This window comes from Mirounga leonina, unplaced genomic scaffold (genome assembly GCF_011800145.1).
Source record: "Mirounga leonina isolate KUSES-001 unplaced genomic scaffold, KU_Mleo_1.0 Mir_91, whole genome shotgun sequence".
NCBI lineage: Eukaryota > Metazoa > Chordata > Mammalia > Carnivora > Phocidae > Mirounga > Mirounga leonina.
Genome location: NW_023270839.1, coordinates 6038254 through 6052608, shown reverse-complemented (window position 1 = coordinate 6052608; position 14355 = coordinate 6038254). Strand labels below are relative to the sequence as shown.

Sequence of the window (14355 nt, the reverse complement as noted above, 5' to 3'; positions counted from 1 at the left end):
TTGTTATTATTTCTTTCTCTCAGTTTGCTTGCAGTTTAGCTTGCTCTACTTTGACCAGTTTCCTTAAGGTGGTGGTTAGGTTATTGATTTGAAATATTTCTTCTTTTTTAATATAGGCATAAGTAGCTCCAAAATTCTTTCCAAGCATTGCTTTAACTGTATTCCATAAGTTTTGCCCTGTTGTGTTTTTGTTTTTATTTGCCTCAAAGTACTTTTTTCATTTCTCTTGTGGCTTTTTTTGACCCATTGGTAATTTCACAGTGTGTTTAATTTCCAGGTATTTGTAAATTCTCCAAATTTCCTTCTATTATTGACTTCTAAGTTCATTCCATTGTAGTTAGAAAATATATTTTGTATAATTTCAATCCTTTAAATTTACTGAGGCTTGCTTATGGCTGAGCATGTGGGCTCTCCTGGAGAATGTTCCACATGCACTAGAGAAGAACATTATTCTGCTTTTATTGGGTCAGTGTTCTATACATGCATCTGTTAGTTCTATCCATCCCTGATCGGAAGCTAGGTAGCAAATGGTCCTGGTTTTCTTGGCTGTGCCTGCCTCAGTAGAGCTACCATCGTACTGCTCTGGAGGCCAGAGATGGTGGAGATGTGAATAAGTCATGGCTCAAATGCCTCAGGCTCTTGATGTCCTTACTGAGATTTAGTAGATTTTCTTGAATAGATGTTTTCCATTTGCTGTGTGCCCTTAGGACAATTTCCAGAGTGTAAATTTTTATCATTTTCAAAAAGAAGTTGATCTCCTTTATATATATATTTAAACTCTAATACCATCTTTAGTCTTTTACACTGATTAAGTAAATGGGAGCTATATCAGTGAAATCATAGCTAGTGGGTTAATTATCTCAAGGTTGGTGAGAAAAATCAGCTTCCAAAGACATTGTTTAAACAAAAAAAGTTAATAAGTTCCTTTAACAAGTAGAGTTTCTGATAACAAACATTCATAGTCTTAAGGTTATAAGACAACACTTCCTATAGCTGCTAAAAGAAATATTTCAATTTTTTTCCTTTAGTAAATAGATGTAGACAAAATCAATTTTATGGCTACAAGATACTGAATAAGCATAACTTTCACTTAAATTCTGTAGCAATTAATATGCAAATACTACTAACACTCCCCTTTATTTTTCACTTTCTACAAAGGTAATTTGTAGTCCACTTCTTTACATTCTTAAAAGCACTTACTTTAACAGTTCTTTGCTTAAATTTTCCATTAGTTACTATTGAAACATATGGCCTATGAATAAAAAATGTGAAGTTCGATAATTTATTTTTGAGCTGGTTTTAGAGCAGGTGAATGACACAAATGAAAGTAATATATTTGAATACAGTGCTTGGAGCAATTTCATATTCAAAGATCAGTTTCATTAACTGTAATGACACACGGAATCTTCCACACATCCCTGCTGCATGAGAGTTCCCAAAGAGACTTCAGTTGCAACCAATAGACGTGTTGCAGCCAACACCCACGCAGTGTTTGGATCAACTGGGACGGGGCAATGACTGGACCTCATAATCTGGCAGTTGTGCTGTTGTAATTTAATATGTCATCACTGTGAACTAATGTGGGCTTGATGGATGACTATGATCAGGGAGTGAGATGAATGTGCTCAACTTTTATTGTTTGGAGAGAGCTCCCAGGGTTGTTGCCAAGTGGTATACCGCATGATGCCAAGTTTATGTCCTTTATTACATCTGTGCTCTAGACTGATGTCCAGGGCGCCTGGGTGGCTCAGTCGTTAAGCGTCTGCCTTCGGCTCAGGTCATGATCTCAGGGTCCTGGGATCGAGCCCCATGTCGGGCTCCCTGCTCTGCGGGAAGCCTGCTTCTCCCGCTCCCACTCCCCCTGCTTGTGTTCCCTCTCTCGCTGTGTCTCTCTCTGTCAAATAAATAAAATCTTAAAAAAAAAAAAAAGACTGATGTCCAACCCCTAACACTCCTGCTCCCGGGAGACTCTTTCTATTCACTGGGGCCACAAAACTTAAAAGAGCTAGATTGTAAAGTTATAGGCAACTTTTCAGTCCCTGCAGAAAGATGGAGTGGGTTCGGACTTAAGGTTACAAGTTAACAGCACAGCTGTGTCGTAGTCGATCTCTGATGAGCAGAGTCTCTAATGAAGCATGATTGGGGATTTGAAACAATAGAGTAATCCTTGGGTTAAGATCTGGCAACTCCATTTCAGTCTTGACAGTTCAGCCTGTGCTGTCATAAATAATATTACTGTTGGCTCTGTACAGAAAGGAGGTAGAGGAACATTGGACGATGCTGCGTCTTTTCCATCTTCATTCTTTTGCAGCCTCACGTCTAACTAGTGTGTTCAGAGTTGCAAAAGAAGCATACCTTCCCTGCATTTGTCAGCATTGTTTGCCTAGGTATCTGATGACTATTAATAGACATGGGTCTTGAAGTCTAATTTGCCTTTGCTGAGAAAAGCACCTCCATCCACATTTCTGTGGCTGGTGACTTTGGGGCTATTTCAGGTCACTTGCTGTTACAGACATCACTGCTTCTCCTCTCTGATATCCAGAAGGTCATTAGCATTTCTACCTCTTTCCTTAACGTCATACACCGATAGACAGGGACATTCGATTTTCAATTAAGTGCAGGAGGTGTGGGTATGGTGGAGCCATTGGGTCTTAGAGTCAGGCAGCCCACGCACTTCGACTCTCCTGCTCAGAGTGTACCCTTTTCTCACCTGGCACTTTCCCAGAGTGTGGGCATCAGGTGGGCTCATCTTTATTTCCCCTCTTTGTTCAGGAACATGAATCCTTGCACCTGTCATTACTAAAGCCTTGACTACCATGCCTGCCAGCAGGTGTAGCAGGTGTTCATGCAAATAGAACTACTGGAACTCTATCTGTCCCTCTTGGAGACTGGGCTCTCTATCCCAGATTTCTGTTAATTTAAAACACAAGAATGTGCTTCATATATCATAATAAGGATCATTACTGTTTTGGGATGTTCAGAGGTTACTTTTAACCAGATGAATGAGGCCAAGCTTCATAGAAGCACAACATTTAATTTGTGCCTTGAGGGATCAGTAGGATTTTGACATTATGAGATGCAGCAAAAAAGAATTTTAGGGGGAAGAATACTATGAAAATCAAAAAATGGAGAAAATGTGGAGTTGGGGAGTGAAAGTGGACTATTTTGTTTAGCTAAGAGGGATTGAGGATGCTAAGGAATTGGAATTAATCGTGAGGAGTATATTAGAGGATTTGAGGGAGAGAATGTGAGGAATAGTGGGTCTTTCCAACACTGTAGATCTTTTGCCCCTCAGGCCGCAGTTCTATATTATTTCTCTTTCGGAACTTTGATACCTTCTTTGGATTTCAAATTTTTTTTACATTCATTTTTGCCTATGTTACTTGGGGCAATTGTAAAGGACTGAAAAATTTCCTGGAGATTGGGTCTGTCAGCCCTTGTCTGAGGTCTGGACTACCATTTTCAGATGTCCAAGTTTTCCTGGGTTATGTTAGTGGATTTGATTAGTTGACCCAGTGCAAGGCCTGTACTGGACTGCAGCACGTGCACGCACACACACACACAGACACATACTTACACACCTGCACACACACACGTACACATATATGCATACACACACATACATGCACACATACACATACACACATACACCACATACACATTTCCCATGTTCTTTAGTTTTGCCTGCTTTAAGCTTTCGTTGGAATCATAATCCATGTACTCTTCTGAGATCTGCATCTTTCACTCAAATGTTATATTTTTGAGGTTCCTTCATTGTGTGGTTGTTGCTGTGTTCCTTTTCACTGCTTTATAATTTTCCTTTGTACCGCAGTTTATCCTTTCTACTACTTCTACTTAGGACTTTGAAAAATGCTGAAATTCACATTTATGAATGAGTCCTCTGACACATGTGTTAAGAGGTGCTTTAAGGTCTATTTTCAGGAGTGTAGTTGTGGGAAGCATATGCCATTTTTTTTAAAGATTTTATTTTTAAGTAATCTCTACACCCAACTTGGGGCTCAAACTCATGACTCTGAGTTCAAGAGTCGCAGGCTCCTCCAACTGAGCCAGCCCAGTGCCCTGCCATATTTTTTTTGCAAGCTGTTGTCAGTGGACGAGCGTGCCTGTTGCTCTGTGTCCTGTTGCCCAGCGTTTTGATCTCTGCTATACTGGTGGGGGTGAAATTATATCTTGCTATGTTACTTTACCTGGTATTTCTCCCAAAAGCTTGAGAATCTTTTGTTTAGGGGCTGTTCTTGTTTCTCTTCCAATCAGCAAGAAAGATGTATTAAAATATCCCCTTATGATGGTCTAATTTTCTATTTCTCCTTGTGTTGTCAAGTTTTGCCTTATAAAATTTGAGGTCATTTTATTAGATGCATACAAATATAAGATTGTTGTAAATCCTGGTGATTTAAAACTTTCGTCACTATATCTCTAGTAATATAAAATTTTCTTCTTTATTTTGCCTGATATTGCCACTAGCTGTTTTTTTTCTTGGTATTCCTCTTTTCTACCTTTTAACATACAGAATTTTTCTGTATGCTTATATTTTAGATTACAATATACATGTACATATATAAATGTATAATTTTAATGCCCATTTTAAAAATAATTTTTGTCTTTTAACTGTAGAATTTGGTCTATTGACATTTAATGTAATAATTGGTATATTTGGATTAAATCTATCATCTTATTTTGTACTATTTATTGTCCATCTTGTCCTAGGTTTTTAAATGTTCCTATATTTAATAGAGTGTATATATTTAACTTACATATGTATTTATTTATTTATATATTTTCCCTCTAAATATATTTTCTGGGCTATGTGTTTTTTTTTTTTTCTTCTTTTGGGGGGGTTGATTATGTTTTCTACCAGCTTACTGTCCTTCCCCACTAGTTTAGAATTTATGCAATCTATTTATTTATTTTACTGATTTCTGTACAAATTACAACATTAATCCCTAATTAATAAAATTCTATTGTTAATCAAAACCTTCACCCTCCTCCAGGACAATACAAGGTCCATAAAATACTGTAAACCAATTTATTCCCCTCTCAATTGTATACTATTTTATGATATATTTAAATTCTATATTAAAAGGCTCCTGGAATGCTTTGTCATTAGTGCTTCATACAATGTTCATCTAGATTTGCCTTCATATTCAACACTGCCTTTGCTCTTCATTACTTCTTGCATCTTGTACCTTTTATATGAGATATTTTCTGTCTGTTTGAAGTATATATCCTTTAAAATTTTCTTCAGTAAAGGTCTGCAGAAGCAAACTCAGTTTTTATGCATCTTGAAATGTACTTATTTTGCCTTCAATATTGAAGGGTTTCATCACTGCTTATGGAAGTCTAGATTGCTGGTCTTTTGCTTGTTTTGTTTTCTAGCATGTTGAACATATTTGGTTTCTAGCTTCTGTTGTTGTTGTGAAAAAGTCAGTGATCTATCTCATCTCCTTGACTGATTTTAAGATCTCTTAATTATTGGTATCTGGTAAAATGATATTTCTAATTGTGGAGATTTATATATATATTTATAGCAATATATGTTCATTTTCTTTATCATACTTGCTACTTGTTGGACTTCTTAGATCTGGTGTTGGGAGACTTTCAAAAATTCTAGAAAATTCTCATCCATTATCTGCTTCAATATTCTAAATTCTCCCTTTTATTTTATTTTTCTGGAAATTCCAGTAGGTGCATTTTAGATTTTTTAAATCTTTCCTCTGTTTCCTTAATTTCTTTTTTAGAAGAATGTTCATTTCTTTTTTTCACCCACCCTGTTAAAGGTAGTATGGTATTATCACATATGGATGTATTGTAATATATTTAAGAAATAAAGTACTGGCAGGGCGCCTGGGTGGCTCAGTTGGTTAAGCGACTGCCTTCGGCTCAGGTCATGATCCTGGAGTCCCGGGATCGAGTCCCACATCGGGCTCCCTGCTCAGCAGGGAGTCTGCTTCTCCCTCTGACCCTCCTCCCTCTCATGCTGTCTCTCATTGTCTCTCTCGCAAATAAATAAAATCTTAAAAAAAAAAAAAAAGAAATAAAGTACTGGCAATTTCTAATTTCTTGTTTTATGAGCCACAGCAACTTTTTTTTTTTTTTTTTGGTATGTATAGCTGTTCAGTGATTTCCCTTAGGGTGGTAAATCCCTCAGTGTGGTGTTGCTGTGTGCACAGTTAGAATGTTGATACATACTCCCAAATTAACCCCTGAAGGACAGTACAAATTCCATTCTCCCCCAAAAGGCACCTGAGTCTCCCTTTATTTATACCCTCCTTGAGATCTTATTTTCATTTTTGCTGGTTGATGGGTAAAGAATGACACTGTATGGCTGTTTTATTTGATTTCAAATATTTTGGGTGAGGATGAGATACCTTTTCTTATATGTTTTGGCTCTTTGTATTTTTCCTTTGTTGAGTGACCTTTGTGTGCCCTTTGCCCATCTCTTTATGTGGGTGTTTATCTTTTTCTAAATAAATTGCAAGAGTTCTATATACATTAGGAATTTTAACACTTTTCACATATATTTTGTATATGTCTTCAGTTCATCTTTTAACTTGTGTTAAAACATAAATAAATATAACTTGTGATTTAATATACAGAAGTTTATAGTTTTTTTTCTTTTTTAATTGAGATATAATTGACATAGTGTCTTAGTTTTGAGTGTAGAACATAATGATTCAGTGAATGTTCATTTCTTTGTCTTTCATGCCATGTTCTGAATAATTTGTTTGGATTCATTCTTCAGTTCATTATTTCTCTCTCTAGTTGTACCTTGTGTGCTGTTTAATCTATCCATTGGGTTTTTAGTTGTAATTATTTTAATTTCTAGGAATTCTATTGTTATTTTCATAAATATTTTGCCATTCCTTATAACTTCCTGGCTCAGCTTTCCCTTTTATTTCTGTATGTGTATTGTGATAGTTACTTAATATTCTGTGCAGACTATTAGTATTGTGATAATTTCAAAATCTGCTCCTAACATTTGTTATTTTCTGTTTTCGCCTATAGTGTTGTTTCCTTGTATGTTTTGTGACTTTTGACTTAATCTGCTAATATTCCTTTGAATTTTATCTGTAGGAATATTTTTGAAGTCTCCAGAGAATTGTGTTTGCTTCTGCCAGTTCCCTTAGGTAACTACTGATGCAGAAGCAGTTTGAATTATCAATTAGGGTTTTATAGATCACACAGGGTGCATGGTTTGGACTTGCAAACTTGTATAAAGTCGGGATTGTTTACAAGTTCTCAGGGGAACTTCCCTCCCCTGTTTTCCAGTGTCATTGTACTTTTATGCCTGGGTTATTTCTTTTGCATCTTTACACTTGCGATAAAACTCAATGGACTTTGTTTTATGAAGGAGGATCTCTTATAAGATTCCTTACCTTGCACTTGCTCTAGGCTTTGCCTTTATCTCCTGAAACTTATGCAGACTGCAAAGGAGGAGAACACAGGGTTCAGAGTTCAGCAGAAATTCTCTTGCAAAGCCAGCTTAAACATTCCCTTACCTTTCTGCTTTCACTTTATTTTAGTCTTCTGCGTATTCCCTTTTTTTTTGTTGCTATCGTTAATTTATTTTTGGAAACAAAACAAAACAAAGCAAAGTAGCATATGGCTTCCATCTGAAAACTGGCCCCATCTGTCTTTCAGATGACACTAAATCAAACCCAAAGCTGGAGTTATTTGGGACTTAATTTTGAATTCCTAAATAATTTGGCTTAATGGGACATTTCCTATACATAAAACAGTGAAATTCAAACGTTTGATTCTTCCTCCCCATCCTCTTAGAGAGAAAATCACTCCAAAAAACAATGTGATATTTCTTCTGTCTTCTTGACCCTTGGCTTTGAAAATTCCTTATAAATAATCCCTGAGGTTTGTCATATTCATTCATAAAATTAACTGAGAAAATTCTTAATACATATAGGAGGAATAAGAGATGATTTAAATATGCTATTAAAAATACTTCTGTGGAATTAAATCCAATCTGTTCTTCTAATACCTAATTTGAAGGGTAATTATAGAACAAGCATTCAGTAAGGTTGGGGGTTGGTTTCCTGGCACTGGGAATACAGGATTTTTCTCCAAGTGACATTTATATAAATATATCTTGGAAATACCATCTACTCTAAATCTTACTGTGCCTTCCATCCATACAGTTGGAAGAAGCAGAAAGTAAATGAAAAATTTCAGATAAATCGAGTGACCCTGAAGAAAAGCTGATTTAAGAGGAAGTGTCTCTTACCATCACCTATTGCCACCCAGTATTTTGTTTGAGAACCAATTTCTATTCCCTACTTCTACCTATTAACTACTCCTTAAAATATTTTTCTTTGCCTTTGAGCAAGGGCAAACTTTCACTGTGTTTTAGGAATCATTCAAATTATATGTTTGAGACGATACTTTCATTGACACTTGAAGAAAGTAGTTCACTGTATGTTTCCATCAGAGTAGGTGGCAATTATGAAAATAATCTTCAACTTCCCACTTTCACATCAGTGACCCCAGTAACTCAGGAATACACGGTAGGAGGGCAGCACGTGTTATATACTAATGCCATGAATTTCTTATTGATGAATGACAGCAAGACACAGCCATAGTGGCATCAATGCCAAGTAAACACACAATTCTTGGTTTAGGAACAGGTAGAATGAAGCAAGATTCTGCTTTTGGTTCTGTCTTTGTACTACCAGCACTGCAGGCTGGTTGGCACGCAATTAGGGATGTGCATTGATTTAATAAATTTTGAGAACAGAGATGCTTTTCAATTTTATTCTTTTGAAGATTTTTTATTTATTTACTTGACAGAGAGATGGGAGAGCACAAGTAGGCAGAGCGGCAGGCAGAGGGAGAAGGAGAAGCACACTCCCCGCTGAGTAGGGAGCTGGACATGGGACTCAATCCCAGGACCCTGAGATCATGACCTAAGCCTAAGGCAGATGCTTAACCGACTGAGCCACCCAGGCACCCCATGATGCTTTTCAATTTTAAAAATAAATCCTTTGTTAGTAAAAACTGTTATATATTTAATTAAAAATGTTCAATTCCCTAAATATGATTATTAAAATGAAACAACTCAGTAACTATGTTTTAGCTCAGCATTATGGTTCATTCCATATTCCCTGAAACAAATATGGCCCATGGACCCCACTTTCGTTTTTCAGATATGCTGTAACTAATGACTTTCAGCAGTGACCAAGAGAGCCTTACCATTCCCCTCAGCTTGATGAAACTTTAGACAGACTTCTTCCTGACTCCAGACCTCCCTTTTCTTAGAACATTCACTTTGGAAAACTTGTCATTGTAAATTCTTCCTCTGCCCCTTAAAAAAAAGACTTCTTGCCAGTTTTACAACCCAGAAAAGTGGATATATTCAAATCAGCTAAGATATAGGCTTCCATGGTCTCCTAACTTGGTCTCAACCCATGTTGGCAATTTTATTTTTAAGTATCTTCTAGATTTTCTAAACAGAGTTCTCCACTTTTTTTTTTGCTAAGCTTACATACTTATGTTTTCCCTCCATTTGAACTCCTTCTTCCCTATATCCGAGTCTATCAGAATTCTACCCATGCTCAGGACCCAGATGCATGCCATAACCACCTTTCTAAACACCCACATGGAAAGTGATTTTCTGTCCCTTGTGTTTTTTAGTACACACATTGTGCTTATTAAAATCTAATTTGTATTGTGGTTATTCTGGTACATGTCATAGACTCTCTATTAACTTATAAAATCCTTGAAGGTGAGTTTGTGCCCACTATGTATTTGATTTTTACACATAATAGAAAATATTTTTAAAAATATGTGTTAGGTAAGTGAACTAAAAACACTTCAGTGAATGCACAGTGGTGCACTTGGCTCCTCCCCATCCCAGGCAAAGGTGCATCATAGACGGTGCCTTAAATTCATGCCCCAGAGGCCTCTCTTCAATTTTTATGTGTGAGTTCTCAGGGAGATTGAACACCTGATTCTCATTCTTGCTAACCAGAGTTATAGACAATAAATCGAATCACATTCCTAGTTCAGGAAAACATGGCTAAAGCTAGCACACAGCAGAAAGTGTCTTGGTTGAAAATAAATGACACTGGGACCCCACCCTCTATTATTCTATCTGAAGTCAAACTTTTGTCTGACTCAAACAAGGAACTAGTGTTATAAACTTGTGTGAGGTAGTGTGTAGCCACACCCACCAGGCTCTAAGCCTAGGGTGGGTGGTGGTCTGGTAAGGCCAAAGAAAAGACCCAAAGTCAGCAATCAAGACATAGGTTTATTGGGGGAACCTATGTACAGGGAGTCCAGGAGCGGCTGACTGCACAGAGTAGCCACTGCTGGGATCCACGTGCAGCAAGTTTTCTATCAAGCAACTGTCTGGCCCTTCCCCTCCTTGCATAGCCAGTGTTTCCAAGGAGACCAAGGCTTGCCACCTGGACACCCTTCCTTACAATGGAGACGCTCTGGGTTGGCCACTCCCAGAGCCTCTGACCTTGAACACAGAACAACACATTCTGCTGCACGTTCTGCTTGATGCGAATATAGAGGGAGGGCAGGATCTCTCCATTTTCAAGGTAGTGTTTAACAAGGGCATTTAACATGTGCTTGCACAAACTAGCTATCCAGTGTGTACCATAGAGGTAGCAAATCTGAAATCTTCAACTCCTTCAATACATGGATATTAAAGAAAGTGAGGGTATTTCTTTTCATTGGTTGGACTCCTGATTTAAAGGCCTCAAAGGAGGCAGAGAAAAGAACCAGTGTACTAGAGGTCTCACCTGAAGCTCTGGATGACTGGCACATCTAGGTGAGCACACTCTCATAGTTGCCTACCTGGTATCCATCCTCCCTTCCCCCTTAGTTACAGAAGCCCACTTGTTCAGTATGGCAATGTAGCTAGCTGAGCGCTCATTAAACCAATCTCCCTTGCTGGAAAATATAGTTCTGGCCAATGAAAAATAAGCAGGAGTCTTTTGGGTAAGCTTTCCAGGAAAGTTTTTTTTTTTTCCCTAGACCAAAAAGAGAAAGACAGTTGAAACATGCTTTTAGCCCTTTCTCCTCCTTCCTATCTGGAATTTAGTATAATACTCTAATCCCTAGAAGTGTAGCACCATTTAGAAGCATAAGGAAGAAAGATTCATACTAAGAGTGGTAGAGGGGAAAGACAAAAGGATCCTAGGTCCTAGGTGGCATCTTGGTATAGCTGTATTAATGCTAAGCTGTCTTGTTTGGATTTTATATTTGTGTGTGTAAAAAATGAACTCAATTTGTTAGTGCTGGTGCAGTTGGGTTTCTGTAATGTGTAGACAAATATAAACTTGACAAATCCACTGGACATGCCTAGAAAACATGTGAATGAATCAACTCTCTGGGCAGATCTGGCCCTTCAATGTCTTCTGCCATCTTTTATATTCCGCCAGTTCACTTGTCAGTGAATTGAATGCAGAGGATCCAAAGATGACGTCAAGGAAACACCAAAGAATACTGGAAACATAAGACAGAAGGAGAAAGAATCTCTGAACCACACAGAAAAGGTCAGCTGCCAAACATATCTGATCATGAGCCAGCCATGGACTTCTATTGTGTTCAACCACTGAGATTTGGGGGTTGTTCGTTAGGATAACTAGCATTATTAATAACACCAACCAAAACACAACTCGTCAGGAGAAGGTCTGAGATACTGCCTATATCATTTAGAATGTTTTAGACTACATGCAACAGAAAATTCCAAACCCAATACCTTTAATCCAGGATATTAGGTATCTCACAAACCAAGGCTAGGGCAGTGCCAGCATCGGCTAATTTAATGGATAAATTACATCATTAGACTCCATGTTGTGTCTTTCTGCTCTGCCATCGCCAGCATTTTGGATTTGCCCTTAGGCGTGTTGCCCTCCTAATGTGAGAAGGCTGCAACACTTTCAGGGGTCCTAACCAGATATGGCCATCTAGAAGAACTCCTTTTCTCATGTGTGTCTTCTTCTTCTTTTTAGATTTATTTATTAATTTAATTGAGAGAGAGCGCGCCCGCGAGAGTGTGTGTGTGCTTGCAAGTTGGGGGAGGGGCAGAGGGAGAGGGAGAAGCAGACTCCCTGCTGAGCACAGAGCCTGAAGGGGTTCCATCCCACAACCCATGAGATCATGACCTGAGCCGAAACCAAGAGTTAGTGGCTCAACTGACTGAGCCACCCAGGTGCCTTCATGTGTGTCTTCTTTAGAGTGAAGAAGTCTTTCCCAGAAGCCTGATAGCAGATACCTTCTCATGTTTCATCAAACAAAAGTGCCTCATATACTCGTGCCTAAAGCTCATCTGCAAGGAGAATGGGACCTCGGTGATGGGCTTACATCAATCAGCATTTGCCCCCTGAGACTCCACATGGTATTAGCCTTCCCTAAAGCACACAGAGGCCCAGAGAAGGGTGGATCCTTGCACAAAGTGCGAGAGTCCTATTATGTAAAAGGGGATGGGAGTAGGCACCCAGTAGTGTCTGCTGTATTTCTCATGAGAGAGCTCTTCTTGAAAAGAGGGACCTGGGCACAGTGAGATTAAGCCAGTGACAAAGATCTGGTCATTGGGAGAGATTCAAGATCCCAAGTATAACACAGTGATGGATAAAGGACTATGTTCTTGGCCCCTCTCCTGGATGATTATTTGCTTCTCAAAGAGAGTGTGAGAACTTTACGTAAAAAGTGAGCACTGAGTCCCACCCTGCCTTTTTCCCTCAGCAGCTTTCACCTGTATGTGTCTCACTGAAGATCTCTCTCAGCTGCTTTTCTCCTCCCCAGGCACTGACGGTTGAGGCTTCCTGCTGCTGGTGTTCCTTGGAGCTGTTTTCTCAGTGCTCCTGCTCTGCCCCCAGACTTCCCGTGGCCCCAAGCACCCGTGCCTCCATTGGGCTCTCTCCCTCCCTCAGCTGTAGACACTGCTGCTACATACTTCCTCTATGTGCCTTGGAGAAGTTTCCCTCAGCTCTTCAGCACTTCCCGTTTCCCCCTAGCATGGAGGCAGCCTGGAACCTACAATCAGAGTACGTTCAATGGCAAGCAAGGGAGAGGAGGAGCAAGACGCCATAGATAGAGGTAGGAAGAAATCGTAGTCTAATCTTGCTCACTAGAGTTACACATTAGGATTTGGGGCCACATTTAATATAAAAAAGAGTATTTGTTTGCTGGACATTATGGGTCTACGAATATATTTCCCTTCGGGACCTCCAAAAGGAATTATGTGGATCGAAGAGCAGAATTTTGGTAAAGCAGTCCTACCTTACTGGTGTTTTCACTTTTTCCATGGTTTCAGGTATCTGCAGTCAAGCACCATCTGGAAGTGGATGGTCCTCTTTCTGACATACCACTGAAGGTCAATAGTGGCCTAGTGCTAGGTCACAATGCCCACGTCATCCACCTCATTTCATGTCACCCTGAAGGCATTTTGTCATCTCACCTTATCACAAGATGAAGGGTGAGTGCAGTACAAGAAGATATTTTGAGAAAGAGACCACATTCACATAACTATTTTAAACATACATTGTTTGACTTGTTCTATTTCATTACTCGTTATTATCTCTGACTGTGCCTAATTTGTAAATTGAACTTTGTCATAGGTATGTCTTTATAGGAAAAACATAGGATATATAATATAGGGTTCGGTACTATCCATGGTTTCAGACACCCACTAGGGGTCTTGGATTGTATCCCCCACAGATAAGAGGGAGATTACTATATACCAGAGTTTTTGGCCCTTGGAATGTATCCCCCTAAGATAAGAGGTAATTATACTGGAGTTTTTGGCCACTGTTAACAAATTGAAAGTCTATCTTTCCAGAACATTTTTATGAATATGTATGCATGTTTTCTTTAATTGAGAACATATTGCACAGACTTGGTGGTATTCTATATTTATACTTCAGAATGGTATCAGTCAGGACTCCTCAGCGCTAGCTTTACAGCTCTCTCCACGGACCTCCCTCCAGCTAGATGGTCCTGGGGTCTGCGTTCTCTTAGCACTGCTTCTTCCCTTCATCCCTCATGTCTGGGAGTGAAGCATTTTCCTACTGTTGGTAATTTCTGGGCTGCCTCGCCATCCTGCTTGGCTTCTAAATTCTTGCATCAGCTGTGTAATAAATCCCCTTTATTTTACCCTTGTTTGAAACGTATATGGTGGTTTCTGTTTGCTGATGATTCCTTCGGTCTTCTGGTTAAATACTCGAGGCTGGGGAAATGTAGTTGCCTGCGCAATGCAACAGGGAGAAGAAGGGCAGCAAATGGATCTGAGAGCCAACAGGAGGGTGGCTGTGACTGTGTCTCCTTTTTGTTACTCAGTGTCCCTTTCGCTCTGCTCCCTGTGTTTAATGT

General features: G+C 39.0%; 1 long non-coding RNA gene across 1 annotated transcript in view; it reads left to right on the top strand.

Annotated features, from left to right (window-relative positions):
- The window catches only part of LOC118003660, a 61037-nt gene extending 47664 nt beyond the window's left edge, over positions 1-13373 (top strand). Inside the window, exons 4-5 of the long non-coding RNA XR_004677382.1 lie at positions 11424-11537; positions 13002-13373. This is a non-coding gene — a long non-coding RNA (uncharacterized LOC118003660). The remainder of the gene's footprint in view (positions 1-11423; positions 11538-13001) is intronic.
- The last annotated feature ends 982 nt before the right edge of the window (positions 13374-14355 follow it).